The sequence below is a fragment of the Solenopsis invicta genome, chromosome 16 (genome assembly GCF_016802725.1).
Source record: "Solenopsis invicta isolate M01_SB chromosome 16, UNIL_Sinv_3.0, whole genome shotgun sequence".
NCBI lineage: Eukaryota > Metazoa > Arthropoda > Insecta > Hymenoptera > Formicidae > Solenopsis > Solenopsis invicta.
Genome location: NC_052679.1, coordinates 20589246 through 20607714, shown reverse-complemented (window position 1 = coordinate 20607714; position 18469 = coordinate 20589246). Strand labels below are relative to the sequence as shown.

General features: G+C 29.3%; 1 protein-coding gene across 1 annotated transcript in view; it reads left to right on the top strand.

Moving 5' to 3' along the window:
* LOC105194700 (Kv channel-interacting protein 1) overlaps positions 1–18469 on the top strand; it is a 125769-nt gene that overhangs the window by 14816 nt on the left and 92484 nt on the right. The gene's annotated exons all lie outside the window — the stretch shown is intronic.

Sequence of the window (18469 nt, the reverse complement as noted above, 5' to 3'; positions counted from 1 at the left end):
TAAATTAACGTGCTCGCATCTCGTTAAATGTTGCCGTTTTCGGGAAATGTTACGTTTCATGAGACCATTAGTCGCGCTTTCAACATTTCAAAGTATTGGACAGAATTACGCCCATGCCCGCGTATTTTCGTCGCGCCCGATGCAAATTTATGGATGACCGCTTGCTGACAAATTCGCTAGCCACACAAGGCTGACCACACGTTGAGTTTCACTACTAGACTAGATCCACATGTTACGCAGCCTCCCGTTTGAATCTTGAAACGCATCGTTAATGTTATGTGACATGATTAATTGGCATATAATTTACAAATGCGAGAATCTAAAATAAATAAGGATAAATTTTACAAATAGTTTTTATTCAACAATTTTATTTTTTTTTAATTAAATAAAATCTTTATACATTTTTAAATTAAAAATCATTTATTTGTTAAATGTTAACTCAAGTTATATTATATTTAATTAAATATAATAATTATATTGTTAGGAAATGTGTTAAATTTATTCATATTATTGACATAAATCATATAAATCAATTTTAAGATTTTAAGGTTTTATATTTTACAAAGAAAATAAAAAATTAAATTTTCAAACAATGACAGCTCTTTTATAGCTAATATCTACATATGTGGGTATTTACTTTGACATTTTGTTCCTGTGGTCTAGCGTGTGCAGCATCGCTATAAGTATCTCTCTTCGTCCTCCATATGACTTTTACCATTTCGAACCGACTGAATTCTATCTCCTCTAATTCTGTCACTCTTCTCGCTTCGCTTACAGTATCATGATGTAGTGGGTTTCTGGGTTTCTCTCCCATCCTATCATACGGATCCGTGGCAACAGGTTGCCTAGCAACAGCGCTTACCTCTTCTGGTTAGCCACCAGAACCATTGCTGACGCTAGCGATACTGATTTCGTTCCCATTTGCTCCCGTGGTCTCCCTTCGATTATTTCGCACAATTTACATTTTGTACTCTAACAGTTTCTCCAACGCAGACTTCCGGTTAATGTGCTGCCGGTCGGCGAAACTGTGTTAGCAGACCTTATTACTCTCCGAAATTTACCGTCTCGGAAAGCAGAATGGCCGTGATGACCCACAGATACTACACCGAGATATTACTGACGGGAGGGATGATAAGAAACGGTCTCGCCTAGCTGAGTATGATCCCTTTGGGAACTTTTATACGCTGGAACGAGAAGGAGAAGAGTTATTTAAGGATGCTTTTTTTTCTCCCACGGCGGTTTCGCTGAATAAAAGTTTTATCCAGCTGTTTTTGTTCATGACCTTTAAACGGTAATGATTATTTGGCGGGTTTTTTTTACGCGATAGAAACATTGCAGAAATTATTTGACTTTTGATTAAGTTCTTAAATGTTTCAATTAAAAGGAATATAATTTCGTAAAATTGAATGTAAGTATAAATGTAGATCTAATTAATATATTAATTATTTAATAAATAAATTTTATGTAAAAATATGTAGATATAGAATAAGATTGGCACTTTTATTGAAGAAAAATTTGAATTATTGAAAGAATATTTCTTCACTGTTGCAACTATCTCTATGTTTATTTGTTTCTTTCTCAGTTTTTCTGTTATACTCATTTCTTAAATCCGTTCTTGATTTCTTTCTATCTTATAAAGAAAGGTTTTTGTCGTTTTGATCGAATGTTCACATTCTCTTTGCCGCATTGTTCTCTTAGAAATTTATTTTGATACGTCAAAGGTAAATAGTTTGTTCACAATAAAAGTAGAATGTAAATATCGATGAAAAATCAGAGTCATATCGACATAGATATCCCGTTATGTAGTAAAATCGTGAATCTATTGGAATGTATTGGAATCTATAAAAGATTATCTGGAAAGTTGTGGTTTATTATGAAGCTATTACTAAGAATAAAATGTTTAAAACAGTGAGAACAGAATAATATTGAGGATATGAATATATTTTTACCTTTTCTAACATTTAAATAATTTAAGAGTATAGAAATTTTAATACAATTTAATTACAACAGACCAATTTTTTACATGAGAATAGATTACATTATATTTTAAAAATTTATTTCAAGTTTTCGAAATTATTTAAATTTTATATTTGTAAATTGATAAATTTAGAATTGAGTTTGGGTATATTAATCTATATTCAATAATGACTTAACGCACAAAAATTTTGTATATCGCATCGTATTAATCATTCTTTTCAATTAATCTTAACAGGTTGCGGCCATGAAATTTTAATAAATTGAACCAACAGATCGATTGATTGATTACTGCCGCGTACGTATACATGAGTTTTGTAGAAATTATTAGAAAATATTGAAAATCGAACAGAGTATTTTCTACTATGCATTCTAATATAGATCTGAGGTAATGAAATAGTGCAGTTAAATACTTTTAACTCTTGACCTCTTTCCATATCCATGCACTATCTATGCAGAGGCTAATCTCTGACGTATCAAGTACGAAATGCACTAAAAGTATTCTTTCACGCGAATTTTACTTAACAGCTCCCGATCCTATCAACATTTTCTTATTTTCGCATTTACGTAACGGCGACTATCTTTATTGTTATACCGAAGTATAATAGGAACTGAAGGGAAAGAGACCTTTTCTCTATTCTCTCTTCGTATACCATTGTATAGAGCAAAAGATATGTAACAAAGTACAATGTAATTTTTTAAAACGTATAATAATATTTTTTTCGCTATTGAGTCTGTACAGCTTACCTGTATCTAATTTAATCTAATTTTATTACATTATTTTATTATATATTATTAAAAGTTAACACAGCAAAAGTATAATATAATTTTTTACACTAATTATATTCTTTTCTGCAATAAAATACATTAAGATGCTTTTTATTGATGTATATGATCGATATAATAGATGACGTTTACATCGATTTTTAAAGTGTCACATTATCATTGTGCGCATAAGCATGTCACATTTTACTTCGTTAAATATGAAAGATATGCGATTACGGTAATGGCATTTTATAGAGTGTGTAAATTTTAGAAGACGCGTTGACGTTAGTCTTTTCACTATATCTAATCGAGTTATATCAGATTGTTGATGTTATTGCTCATACATCATCGTGAAAGGAAGTAATATCTATGACACGTAATGTATCACCGTACATCGCATATATTGTAATGAAATCCGCATAATACCGGTTTTACCTACATTTTTATTTTATTACAATGTGAACAATAATATTACAAGTGAGAAATCTCTTTAATTATGTATAAATAAAATTTATATTTATTAGGCAGGAATAAATTGTTTAACAAGTTTTTCATATTATACATTTATTTTTGCAAAATTTAAATCTATTTTGTATCCAAAGGTTTGCGATATAAAATTTACATTACATAAGATGTATTAAAAAAATTTTTTAATTATTTTTTATAACTAATTAAAAAGAAAGAGAGAAAATAGTAATGTATTTAATTATATTTCGTAAATTCTTGTTTTAATCGTTAATATTGCGTCGAATGAGATGAATATTTTATGAAAGATATAAAATACTAATATAAGATACTAATTTATATTTAAATATGATTTAATCAATAAAGCATTTCAATATCATCGTAATTATTTCAATGTAATAGCAAGTTTACAAAAGTGCAAGAGCATCCATGCACTGTACCGTCACTGAGCGCGCGATCTTTAGACTATCTGATTCGCCTATTGTAAATACTTCTCATTTAAAAAGTATTATAGCTTTGACATTTTCGTATTAAAATTTTTATCTTATTTTTAAGTAAGGAATATATTATTAAAATTTTGATTATGGGTTGTGGGACATCCTGTATATATGTATGTATATAAATTTGTTTTTAAAAATTTTTTGTTTTTTGCGATAATTTATGAAATACCATCGAATGAATTGTGTAGTTTTGCGCTATCGTTATCTCTTTTTCGCAATGTTCTTCCGTTGAGATCTAATGAAGTACACGTATGTGATTAACATCGGGAGTGTCGTACATAATACCGCTCGACTGTCATATTCCGGTAATTAGGGTGCGCGTGTGATCGTAATTACCCGTATTTGCGTTGTGTGAGTGAAAAGGCGACAATGGGTGATCAAAATGGAAGGTAGAAATCTGGCAGGCATCAGACAAAGGCAGAACAAGCATAGAGTGTGGGTTACTTATTATATAGAGCTTCATAAATGTATATGAGATTTTGTAGAAATTGGTATATGTAAAAACACATACTTAATAATTTATTTGCCAAATATTAATATTTTGAAACAAAAATTCTACGGAATAAAAAATCCAACATAATAATTGTTTTTTTTTTTTAGAATATCAATTATTTTAAACGCTGCTATAATTTGAATGTATTTATATTTCACAGATCGACATTTGTGTATTACAACTTCATGGTTGTGCATCATATCGATGAATCTTAAATTGTTTAATTTAATTATTTTTTAGATTAATCTCTAGAAGTGAATTTGTGAATTATATTAGATACTTATAAAATGTGTGTAAAGTGATTTGAACTGAATTATATCAAAGAAAAGAAATTGATAATTAAAGTATTTTTACGATTATTGATATATAAAAATTTGCGTTTACGTTAATTAATATTTTATATAATTATTACAATAATAAGTATATTGCTTATTTTTGCTTTAAATTGCCTGACGTTTAAATTTGTAATTAATTCTTGTAATTGTATTTAAAAAATCCAAGTTAAGAAGAAGGTATCTATAAAGTCTGTCCTTGCTTTTTATACTTCGGTTCAAAATTATACAAAGTCGCGAAATATGTGTTTAATCATTTCAAAGGACTACATTTTCAAGGAGGTTGGGGAAAGGCAGAATAACCTCTGGAAATAATCGAACAAATATTTCGCTGTTTTTCATAATTTTGAACATCATTTTGACATTTCCGAAACATAGATATTGGGGGCGAACTTTATAGACACTTTGTGTACAAAAATATTTCAGGTAAATGTAATTTCTTATAGATTCATTGCCTTCTCTCTCTCTCTCTCTCTCTCTCTCTCTCTCTCTCTCTCTCTCTCGAAATGCTCAGAGCTAAAATAGATTAGAACAAAATCACAGGCTATGTATAATCGTCTATCGATTTATTGCACACACGAATGCACACGTAAGCCAAATAGAGCTTATTACTATTGGTACGTTATTAATCGATTTAGCCATTTGCTAGAATGTTATGATATATAACAGACAAATTATTTAATATTTATAATAAGCTTGATCTCATGAATGTAAAGAAAAAATATAAGAAACCTTTAACAGTTAGAATGTGCTTTATGAAAAACAATAGAGAATAAAAAATGTTATATTGTAATTTCATAGTATAGTTTTATAGAGGTTAATTGAGATGTATGACTTGATCAATGTTTGAATTATTAATAGTCAAACGTGATCGTAATATTATAATTTGCATAAAATATAAAGTTCGTTAAATGCACAATTACGATGGCCAATCACAGAGACACGGATTTCCCTTATGAAAGCTTCCTGATTGCTCCATTCGTCTATCCGTTATACCTCGGGTTTTATGCAAATAGCTGCAACCCCTACCTTTGCTCCCTGAACTAGTTACTTCGTCTTAAATGTTTCGTAAGTAACTAAATTGTTAAACTGTCGTTGTTTAATTCAATTTATTATCTCTTGTATAACACGATATTTCACTGCACTTTATATTAACAGAATTATATAAATAAATAGATAAATACTTATTAGGTTTCAAGATGCTTTAAAATATAATTTACTAATAAGTTTAGGCGCCAATACATACATTTCAAGCACGAATAAATCTTGTACAAAACATTAAAATACATTCTATTTTTTATGTAAAAAATTAATAGTATTTATCAATTTTCGTATTTTGATACATCAATTCAAATGAGACAATATCTATTGAAGTTTTGTAATACGAGTGTAAAGTTAATTATTATAATAGTTAAAATAATTATCTGTTATAATTTGTTACTTCTATTTACTTTTCATACATACATATAATTTGTAATATGAGTGTAAAGTTAATTATTATAATAGTTAAAATAGTTATTTGTTATAATTCGCTGCCTCTATTCATTTTTCATACATACATATAATATGTTACAAAATCCGATTTATGTTGGAAAATTTGTGCAGATTTTGTAAAAGTAAAATTGCGTACATATCGAAACATTTTAATTGAATTTATAAACAACAGTATTATCTATTTCATTTATTGTGGAATAAAAGGATGAACTCAATCTGTTCTTACTCCCGAGTGAGTAATTTAAAGTGAATTTTTCGAAACAAATTCACTATGTATCTGTATAATATTTTCTGAAATAAAAATGATCAAAAATAATATACCTAAATAATATAAATAATACACAATTTAAATAAACAATTTTTTATGATAAATATGCTGTAATTAACAAATATTACAAGGTAACTTTAGACGAATTCATCGTATCTTAAGTTTTTATTTAAACGCTAATTTCACATGTCAATATCTATCTATCATGATCTGACTTTTATGAAAACGTCTATTCAGTGTTAAATAAAAATTGAAATTCACACTATCAGAATGCTATATAAAATATTTACTATATAAAACTTTATTACGATATAAACTTTACTAAAGTATAATTGTATTTTTGAAATGCAAATTCCATTGCAATAATTTGAATTTGATAATTAAAAAAAATATTTTATAAAGTGTTGTGTCAATTTCTCAACAATTGTCTATTGTGTATCGTAACGTAAAATTGAGATTTTCGATTTTATATTAGATATGAAAGATAAATGTCGTTTTCCCTTAAAAGGATTTGTATTTTAATATACAAATTTTTATTTAGATTTAATCAAATTTATTTGTAAGTTTAATAGTTTATTATTCGCGCTTTATGATTAAGACATTTAAGAATACAAATAAGTACTGGGATTGTTTTTCAGTTTGTTCTTAGTTAAAAGAAACTCGCGAAAGCTCGACAGACAAATCTCGTTGGGAACATATTAGTAAAGAAAGTACGATGGACGACGATAAATCTTTTTGACAGTCGAAATCTTCTACGAAAAACATTGAAGGGCTCGTTTCATAGGTCATTTATCTCTCGTTACACCCAGTGAAAATCGGATGTCGACGCTACGGAAAATGCATTTTGCAATTTTTAATGGAAGTAATATATTTTATCATATTTCACATAAAAACCATCTATATGAATCCCTAGTGTTTTATTTTCCTTTGGTTTTCATCTTTGAATTTTACAATTCTTCTCGTTTCTTGATTAACATATATCCATTTATTTTAAATGATACTTTGGATTATTTACTTATCAATGTGGAATTAGTGTCTTTAATAAGCTGTTATGTTTTTTTCTGCTTTTATCTATTTAATTAACGTTTATTTGCTTTTCCGTAAATTAAAGTTCTTATATGCTTTTCCACAAAATCTTTTTCTTTTAGGTGAAATCTCTATCCTTCTCGATGGTTAGAGATAGCTATCTTGAGCTTGCAGCAGAGATATCGTGACATTGATGCGATGGTATTAAAGCGCACATGGTACCAAGATGACGCCTTTATTATATGCGATGTTCCAAAATTGCTGAATATTATCGATAAAGCACTATTTATCCCGACGATTTAAAGAATTTTTACAGCTTGTTGCTCCTGTTCCATAAATCTAATTTTTATTTCCATAAACAAAAATCTATAAATCGATATATGACGACATAAAATTAATTACAAATAAATTTAAATATACAAATTTGTGATATTCAAAAAACTGTTCCGTAAATAAAAAAACATTTTTCGTTGCAGAAAATATTTAACACTTTAATAAATTATTATTTTTAATTTATTTTGGATCGCTGACTTTGTCTGAGCATGAAAGGAATTTCTAATCTTAAATATTTTTTCAAATATATTACAAGTATTTAAGAAAAAGGTAATACTTTTGTAACCTGTATTAAATATATGTATCCTACTAGATATGTAACATCAAATTACTTTACATATATATATATATATATATATATATATATATATATATATATATGTATTTATTCGTAAAATTTATTAAAAAAAAAAAATTAAAAAAAAGAAGAAAATTTATATATCTCTTAATTAAATTTTTATTTTACATTTTTTCATATATACGGAGATATCAATCGTGACGCTTCGAAACCAATATTTGTATCATTAAAGTGCTTTTGCCGTCTTTGAGCGCATCTTCAACTCGAACTTCAAACAACTTCCTTCTCTTAAGGTTAGAACTTTGAGGCAACTATGGGAATGAAAAACAAGTCCGACAGAGGAAGCATTCGATAAATTACGGAGTTAGAGGCAAGTCGCGCGCGCATCTTCCTCCAGGCCTGAACTTTAATGATATTAATAGGCATCTGTGGATACTATTAAATTTCTAGGGACATCACAAAAACAGAGGGGCAAAGTTTCACATTGATATGTCAGCGCATATTGTCACGATATTTCAATTAAATTCTCCAAGTAAATTTGTCAAATAATATCATATTTGCACAATAATAACAATTTTCATCTGTTCAAATTGAATATAAAATAAAATCTATACGAAGTTTTTTAAAGATTGCAAGATTATATTTTCTTTTTAATGTATTCGGAATCAATGTAAAATGCTATTATCTTAGATAGATTCCATTAGATTCCGGAAAAAAATCAATTATGGGAAAACATTTTAACACTTCTTGCTTTATAATTTTTGCTAAATTATTTTGGGGATACGACTGTATATACGATTATATATTAAATTGTATCTATAGGTTGATATATAATATAATATATTGTAGTGATCGATTCGTGTACGATGATTCGCGTTTTAGAAACACGATTGTTTTAAATAAAATAATAGGATAGAGGAAATGCTTTTCTTTATATTGGTCATGACAGAATCAATCCGATTGAGAGGACTATTTATAAAAGCTTAAAAGTTGTTAATATCGTATTCTGGCTACAAGGGCAAAAGTAATTTTTTTATAAAGGCAGATCTTCACAGGCAATGAATTTCCGTTATACAAAATCTGTAAGTAAGATGTTTTACGAGAAGGGTCACATAGTCTTGCGTCAGCGACAGTAAAACCTTTGACGGATATTACGCGTACAATATAACTTTCGGTGTGTACTACAAGAAGTTACGATAAATTCAGATAATAGAAATGGAGCAAAAAGAGAATTTTATGATTATATCAATACAAGCGCGCTTTGATATCATATATCTGAACAAATGTACTTTCTTATGATACCAATTGCGACGTTTAAAGATTTATTTTTCAACGATTGAATTCGATTTCGGACTAGATAGTAATAACAGTAATATGAAATATGCGTATTATTTATACAATAACGCAGCGTTAAACACATAGTACGGAAATTTCATAGGTTTTCAAAGTTCTAAAATCCGACCAAGTACAAGACAACAAGTAAAACGATAACTCAACTCAACTAGGATTAAAGCAGAACGTGAAAAGCTAATGCCATTTCGAGATTCTCAAGTACAGGCGTCAGCCATAAACTCTCTCAAAGTTCCATAGTAACTTACCGCACTACCATATCTCCACCTAGACACTTACCGCACATGCTCTAACTACACTCACTGTCGCATTACAGGCCTTATTTGATCGTACTTGCTCGCTTCGGCTTTTCGCTGTCTGCAAATCCGACCGTCTAACTTTGGGTACCTGCCAAACGTATGGACGAGTACTCCCGTATCTATCCTCCTATCCCGTTTGCACGCAAGGGGCAACCATGAGTGCCGTTTCGGTATATTCGGTATCGAAGGCTCTAATGCTCTCGGTCACATAAGCCTTACAGAATAAGCGAGCAGTTTTATATTTTGCGAAAGTGATGAACTAGAATTAATGCCATTTTAGGTATTCATAATCTTCAGATTCTATCAAAGTTGCATTTATGATATACTCCATTGTTGAAACATATTACTGTTGTCATTTATTTACAATGATGTATTTATGTTCGTAAAATAATAATATGTGATAAATAATATGTAATTTTAATATTTTGCTAATTACATATGATTTAAGGTTAGTTGATTTTATGTATTGCTATTAAAAATACATTGTTAGTTTTAAATAGAATATTATTAATTAATACGTTATAAACATAAATTTATTTTGAAAATTTGAAGATCTCTCTATTAGGACCTTATATAGAACAGAGTAAATACTAAAAGTTCTAGTAATGTAGATCCTTTGAAAATGCTTATTGAAAGATAGAATTACCTTGAGCTTTCCCTTCATATTTTAGGATCTTGCAAAAATCTTCGGTATTATCTGGCTCCATGACAAATGGCTGATAATACATATTAAGTTCTTGACAAGGAAATTTTCATTTACTAACTTTTAGCAATTTCTGCTTTTACCGTTGACGGTCTTACACATAGATCACATTCATTCGTTCTCTTCCAGTCGAGAACAATTTAGTCGTTGCGAGTAACAGTTTCGTCGACACGCAATTGCTAGCTTTCTCTCGCTTCCTGTTCCTGACATTTACATCGAAATTAACGGATTAAATCTCTTCATGCGCAACACCTGCTGCATTACGATTCAGTCAAACGAAATCCTTGTATTGCTAGTGTAAAGTAATCTCATGTTAATAAAAAAAAAGTTATTTACTTACGATTCTTTCCACATCTGTTTGACACATAAAAACACTCTTTTCGTAAAAAGTCTCTGAAACTTTGAAATATTCTGTTAAAATTTATTGGTGTTAGGGATTCTGCGTATACACATGATTTTATTAATAATAGCATAGGAAGTTTTACAAATATAATTGCTTTCTTTGTGTAGTATCGTGAAAACAATTTATATTTGAAGCGAAGTGGAAAATATAAAATGGAAAGATATAATCCGTGAGGAGAATTTTTAATTTAAGAGAGAAAGAGAGAAATCAAATTTCTATATGTTAAATTTATTTTTACGTTAAAGCATTGATTTAAATAAGAAAAATATAAGAAAAAGTTTTTTTCTGATTTGATTAGAATTCCTATACTCTATATCAATATTTAGTCTCTATTCAAAAGTGAAATTGCTCGTGGCAGGCTTCGGCCGTGATCCGATTTGTATTGATCGGCCATACGATATGCGGACGCGCCATTTCCGTACCTCGCCGATTTATAAATACTGCGATCAAGCTGCTTGATAAAATCGAAAAACTCCTTTTCTTCATGCGTGACCGTGATCTCGATACCGAGCTAAAAGAACTACGTAGAAATGTAAGTTTAATGGAGATCCGATTTTAGCGCGTTTAACACTTTTGGGTCGGACGATAACGAAAACGCTGCGAATTGTTTCGGAAAAACGATAAGCGTTCGATTTCGCGTATCGCTTCAATCAGAAATCAGTTTTTGTTTCGCGTCTACGGCAGATATTGCTTCCGATGTTGCGACGCGATAAGATGGACCGTGTTTTGCCTTATCTGTATGCGAATTGACATGTTTATTAGACTGTTGCTTGATTTTTGCCAATAACGCATATCACATTTTTGCCCAAAAATATTAGAACATTATTTTTTACAACATTTAACTTCTTGATTATAACTTTTCTTATGTAGAAAAATTAAATTTTATGTACATATTATTTTGAAGGTATTATCTCTAAGATAGTTAATAAAATTGCTTTCTATAATTTCCAATTACTTCAAGCTTCTACCAAGAAATGGGCTATCTATTAATGAATAAATAATGATATTTATATGTATATATATATATCGGTATGCGCAATTAAATTTTTCACGAGAAATTCAGCATTTCTAATATCGCTTGTTTGAAATAATGAAATTGCGTAGTGCTTATATAATAATGCTAATTTTAATTATTTTATTTTATTTTAAATATATAAGTATATAATTATATAAATGTTCTTTATAGATAAGAATAATTATTCAACTTCTGTCAATTTTACACCATTTTTAAGTATTGTGTTTTATATTATTTTAATAATATCTATGATATATAATTTATATCACCTCTGAGCCGACAATGATCGATGCATTCACTTTAGAAACCATTACTGCGAGCTTGCAAATTTCTAACCGACTTTCACCTGCATCATCCGCGAAGCTTGCACGGAAATATAATACCATAGCATATATCACTATGGAGCAATTGTATCCTGAAATTCAAGCTACGTAGTAGATATCGTATCAATAGCTATTAAAATGATGCGCTAGGTAGCAATCTAAATATGGAGATATGTACCAGCCTGAATATTACATTAATGTAAACATTGTAAAGAGATACCACATTCACTTTTTTTTTGTAAAAACTACACTAATTAAAAGCAATATATAAATTACGTTTAAAGAATTAATTTTTTTCTTAGAGAAAAATATTTGTGATTTTTATTTTCTATTTTTGATATCAATTTATCTATGAAAAATAAATTTATTGTAATGCATTATTTTTAGTAATAATTATTTAATTATATTATATGCATATTAGAAGAATAATGAGAATAATATATATAATATATATAAAGTAGTTTTAGAAGAAAAATGAGAAATTTGCGATGTAGGAAGTATAATTCAGAGATCGACAGAGTAGAAGGTGTTTAAAACTTTCAACGTACAATATACAGTTACTTTACAGTTACTTTAGATAGTAACTTTCTCGATTTTCTTCGCTAGTTTTATTTTATTTTTTCTCGAAAGTTGAAGAAGCGCCAAAAGAGAAAGATCTATTCGGTAGTTTCCACTGATCGCCAAATAAAAGCGCAGTATCGTTACGATTGGTAAATTGTAATGGGGCCTTTTAAAAGTCGATCCTCTTTTCGGTGAGACAAGTTCATCGTTCTGAGCATTGTAACATACATTATGGTATACAGAACACTGTGAATGAAAGAAACTCCAACCGGCTACGAATGAATTCAACGAGCTCAGCAGCGCGTGAAAGGGGATAGCCGTTGAAAAGATCCTACTATCAGAAAAGTTTATGTGCTTCAGAGAATAACGCGTTAAACCGCAAGGAAAAAAAAGAAAATATCGGGAAAGCGCGTCGTTCTAAAAGTCGTTACAAAGTTTCAATATTTTTTTCGCATTTAAGTCTTGTATTATGGAGGCTCTTCGGCGAGCTTGGAATGTAAATTAGTGACGAAACAAGGATGGATTTTGAACAAAAAGTATGCGCAGCTGGTTTAAATGCACGGGATACTGATGTTGAAACTATAGCTAAGAGATTGTAAATTGAAATTGTTTGAATTTGATAAAGCTATATTTAATATAAGTTAAAAAATAATTTACAATCGTAAGTAATCTTCACAAATTCGGTGATAAAATACATACACCGTATACACTTTCTATGAGAAGACAGTCATCAGGTACTTTAATTAGGTATTATATATTGCGTATACTGATACTAATTATTTCCACGTTAGTTCACGAAATTTTGTGATTATAATAAGAATAGAATACATACATATTGAATACGTATGTATGCATGATATTAGAATATATAATCTATGTAAATATAGATCATGGTTACAATTTTACGTTCCGTTTCTTTTTAACATTCTTCTCAATGCATTGATGAATATATAATGTATTCTGAATATTTTAAATAAGAGGAAATACGATATAGTATATAAAAGCATTGATGTAGCCTCTGACGAATAAAATGAGCATTTTTATCTCGAGTTTAATTTGACCAACGATGGACGGATAGCTAAATTCAATTCTATTATTTTTTCAATATGGTGCACCCATATATATCTTGTCTTATTTCATTAAAAATAATAAAAGCAATTTCATTAGCATTTATTAATTACTAAATAAAAGCCTAATTTTATAATGTTTCTGAATTTCAAAGTAAAATGTATACTTATTTGTACATGGATGCTATAATTGTTTTAGTTTTATTTTATTTGTATAAAAAGAAAGGAAAGGATATGAATTTGTACAATCAATACATGTATCAAAATAAATACTTTTTATGCTGAATTAAATTCTCCAAGATCTTTGCAGAAACAAAATGATAATGATTGTATTACAAAAAATAATTTTTTTCTAATTCTTATTTGTTAGGAAGTTTGTAAGAAATAAAAATTGATTGTGAAATTAATTCGCGTAAATCTAATATATCTTATCGCAAAGCTTAAAATTCGTCATTTTACATTTTCCCGTTGCATGAAACTGGAGGTTTGATTAATAAGACGAGAGCTAAATAAAATAGATAAAAAGCATAAAATAAAGTTAGTGACAGAAAGTTGCGTACTAGAATAATCTTACAAAAATTGGTAAAAATGATGAATCACTCTAACAAGTACTCTAGTTATAATCATGTAATAAAGAATTCCTTTTTTCTTATATTTAATTTTTAAATAATCGCAATCTTTAGAGGAATTAAAGTTAATCCGTCGTAATGCTGCAACAATGATAAAAAATTTTATTTTACTGTGCAAAAAAAGATTTTTAAATTTGAGATAGAATTATTATGCAGTAGAATTTATAAACTATTTTATCTGCAAAATATATCACATTATTTTACTGTTTTGAAGATGTAAAATGTCTGCGTATACATATAAATTTTAGTTTTCTTTTGAATGTGATAGTACGTTTAATATAAATATTTTGTCTAATTTTTTATAATTGATGATATCTAATTGAATATTTTTTTGCATTTTATAATATCTTAATATACATGATTAGCATATTAGTATTAAATATTACATTTAAACATGTTAAATTAGATCATAAATAAATGTTGTTAGAATTATTAATAATGTGGTTTTGTGGTTTTGTGTTTTCAGTGAAATTTAATCATATTTTCACGTTTGAGTGTTATCGCAGTAACAGTTTCTCTTGATTCTAACTGCTGCAAAAATTCTCCGAGTCCTTTCTTGGCAGCAATTTCCTGTGATTCTTCACGTTCTACTCTTTCGCCTCTTCTCATGTAACGAAACGTTCTATTCCTTGCACGCCTGCTCTAGTAACCCTTTAACTAACATCCGGAATACCAACTGGTTCCTCTTGTTTGAAGTATTGTTAGACACGCTGATACGTAGAAATGCAGTTTTTTTTTCTTCAAGAATTCCTTTTGATTAAAAAAAATTTAAGTTTGATGATAAAAATTGCATATAATTTATTAGATACATTTTGAATTTTATACCATAAAAATATTATTATTGTTTTTTTTTAAATAATTCTAATTATATTTATTTTATTTTGTTTTAAAAAAAAATTTGACTTTTTGCATTCTCTTAGATGAAATTTTACTTTGTTTTGCAAAATAAAGTCTCAACGCATGCTTCAATATAGAAATGATCTAATTCTTTCGTTTGACCTAGTATATGGCTGGGTCAATCCTTTGTAAGGAAGAATTGCGCATTCAGGGAAAAAGTAGAGTATGCCTTATGAAAGATGAGCTGATATGTCAAATATTTGGTTCTTTTTTTATTTTATTTATGAATTTACTCAATTGGTCGGAAAATCAGTTATTGTACCATATTTGGAAAACGATAATGATTATAATATGTTCCTGCTTTGCATAAGCTTTCAAGTATTTGTTAATTACTAATTCTTTAAAAATCGAAGATGCATAGAGCTTCACTTTTATACGTCACAGCTGCCTCAAAATTACGTTTGTTTTAAAATAATTGTAATAGACATTTAATTGTAATTGTAATCAGACGTCTCCGCAATGCATACCAATTTTAGTGGAAACAGTCACAACGCAAAAGTAGTTTCCATTAATTTTATTGTGCCATACAATAGACGTCATTACATTCTCCAAGTACGTAGACGGCGGATTATAGGCAAAATGTTTTACTTGATCGCGCAATAGAATTTCCTCCCATCCTTATTTCATGGAAATTACCTTCGAGCGACTAGTGATTTCGAAGCGTCGTTCCCGTTGACGACGTAAATACCGTAATGCAATTACACGACGATGCGGAACGAGAGTTTACGAATGGATTTCATTTCGCACATTTTGAGAACCGTGATGCAGTTGTCACTGGTTGTGCGAGATTTCCTGGACATTTGCATATGAGGCATCCAATTACCGATCCGAGATTACACGAGGGTACTTACACACGAGCTCTTAGAAAAATTATTGTTTAAGAAACGCTTATGACCTGTTCTTTCATTTACGTACACCCAAGTTATGTTATTGTCTTAATGCAATCGTTAAACATTTTCTTTTACGGACGCGTTAAATTTCATGTACTCTTGAGATATTAATACGCGAAAATACGAATTGCAGCTGGCATTTCTTAAACCGGGCGTTTCTAGACTATATCTCGGTGAAAAAGAAACGTTTAGAGTATTCGGCCGGGGAAAAAAAACGCGAAAAAGAAACGTTTGGAGCATTATACGTATTATACCAAAACCCAATTCAGTCAGCTCTTGCAGAGTGCCCCGAGAATATGCGTATGCATCTTACGATAAAACGCCATTCCCAGGCATCGCAAGTGCACTCTGCCACTCTTCGTAGATGCTAGAGAATAAGGAAAGTGCTTTATATTCGAGATAAATCTCTTACACATATTTACGCTAACGTAACAATGAGACAATGTAACTGTGTTAATGGTCCGCTTTCATCTATTATGATAGAGACATCGTTTATTGTACATATATGTTTGATTGTGAGTAAGCCGTTAAACTTTTATACAAAAGTTTACGATAGCAAATTTTTACGTTTGGGTATTATTATTTTCATTTCGCATCGATGTTGTATGATCGAAAAATCGTAGCAGAGTGCACTTTGTGACTAACTGTGATTCGAGAGCTTATCATTGATCCTGGTTTATCCAGCTTAAAGGATGGAAATGGTCTCAAGTGAAGTCTGAGCAAAATCGTTACTGGGAACCGTTCTTTATTAACCACTTTAATGGGCCATCTTTGGAGTCGAGTATCCACTTAGCTCAGAAATGGTGTAGACTTTTCGTCACGGAAAGGTTCGTTTCGGAAAGTATTGAAAATCGAGTTGTCAATGTCTTCGCATTTCGCCGAATATCTGAACGTGTTGAGAAATGTATTTGCAATTCGTATTTTTGCGTTTACGGTCGCGTTACGTTTCAATAAAGTTTGCTATAAAATATTCGATGCATTTATTCGAAAAAAGTTAGATATTTTACTATATTGATCTGAGCTAAAATTTTATAATCCAAGAAGATATTTACCTTTAAGTATATATATATATAATAGTATAAGAAATGACGCCTCAACATCTGCAAAGTTATAGCTTATTGCGATGATAAGTTCGATTTAGTGGAATCATGATAAGATCCTTCTAACCCCTTTCGTTATTCTTCTTTTTAAATCTTGAAGAGATCCAGCCTAACTCGCTCCCAATGGAGCATTTTATATTCTTCATCCATTTTCGACACTCCACTAAACTTGAATCACCGATAACACCTTAACCATCAGTAATTTTTGAACAGAGAATAAGCGCAGGCAGTTTTCAGAGTTCTTTGATGATATAAAGTTGCGTAACTGTAGCTTCTTTCTATTTTTCTTATAAAAGTTTTCTTTAACATTATTTAGTTACTGATATATAATAATTATTAAAGAATTTATTACACAAAATTTAATAAAATGTAAAAAAATTAGCGGAGATTTAGTAATTATTTATTCTATTGAAGGAGAGAGGGGGGAGGGGAAGAAGGAAAGAGAGAGAAAGATCTACATATTTCAATAATGTATAAAGTGTATTTTTGCAGAGTATAATATTTATATTGCTATATATACAAATGTTTGTTGAGAAAATACGAAGGAACTGGCTGGAAATTGCAGTTGATTTGAGAGATGGATCGAGAATAAAATTATAGTACAGAACTGTGTGAATCTAGTTGACAGAGACAAGTCATGAAAACTTGCATCGCTAAGGTAATGTGACATTTAGAATAACTAAAAGTGGAGATTGAAGAATTAGTTTACAAGTTGATCATGAGTGATTGGATGTGTTTCTTATAAGCAATTTTTGTAGTATTATAGATCAATTTATTTAAGAATTAATTTATTGAATACAATTAGAATTACATATTATATTGATACAACACTAAATTATTAAAAAGATATATATTTCATTCTGTAGCATAAAAGTCAAAATCAAAAAACAATTATAATAAAAAAACAAAATAAAACAAAGTTCTTCATAAATATATATTGTGTAGTAATCTTTTGTCTCACACTTACGAGAAACCAATTTCTCTGAAAATGTGATTTTATGAAAAATTATATCTTATTTAACATCTAGTTCATATTTTATTTGAAAGAGATAATTTTATTGAAAGTTTATTTGAATGTATTAGTAAAAAAAAAAAAATAGATTTCTGAGTAATTTCGCAAACTTTAAGTTAACATCGTTGCACCATCTGTGCCAAAAATTTGCACGTTACTTTAAGTAACTACTATTTCTGAACTATCGTTTAAATTACGGGTATATTTTGTCGAATCAAAACCGCGCTATTCGATATTTCGAGCGTTCCGGACCGGAAAATTTTTGCAACATG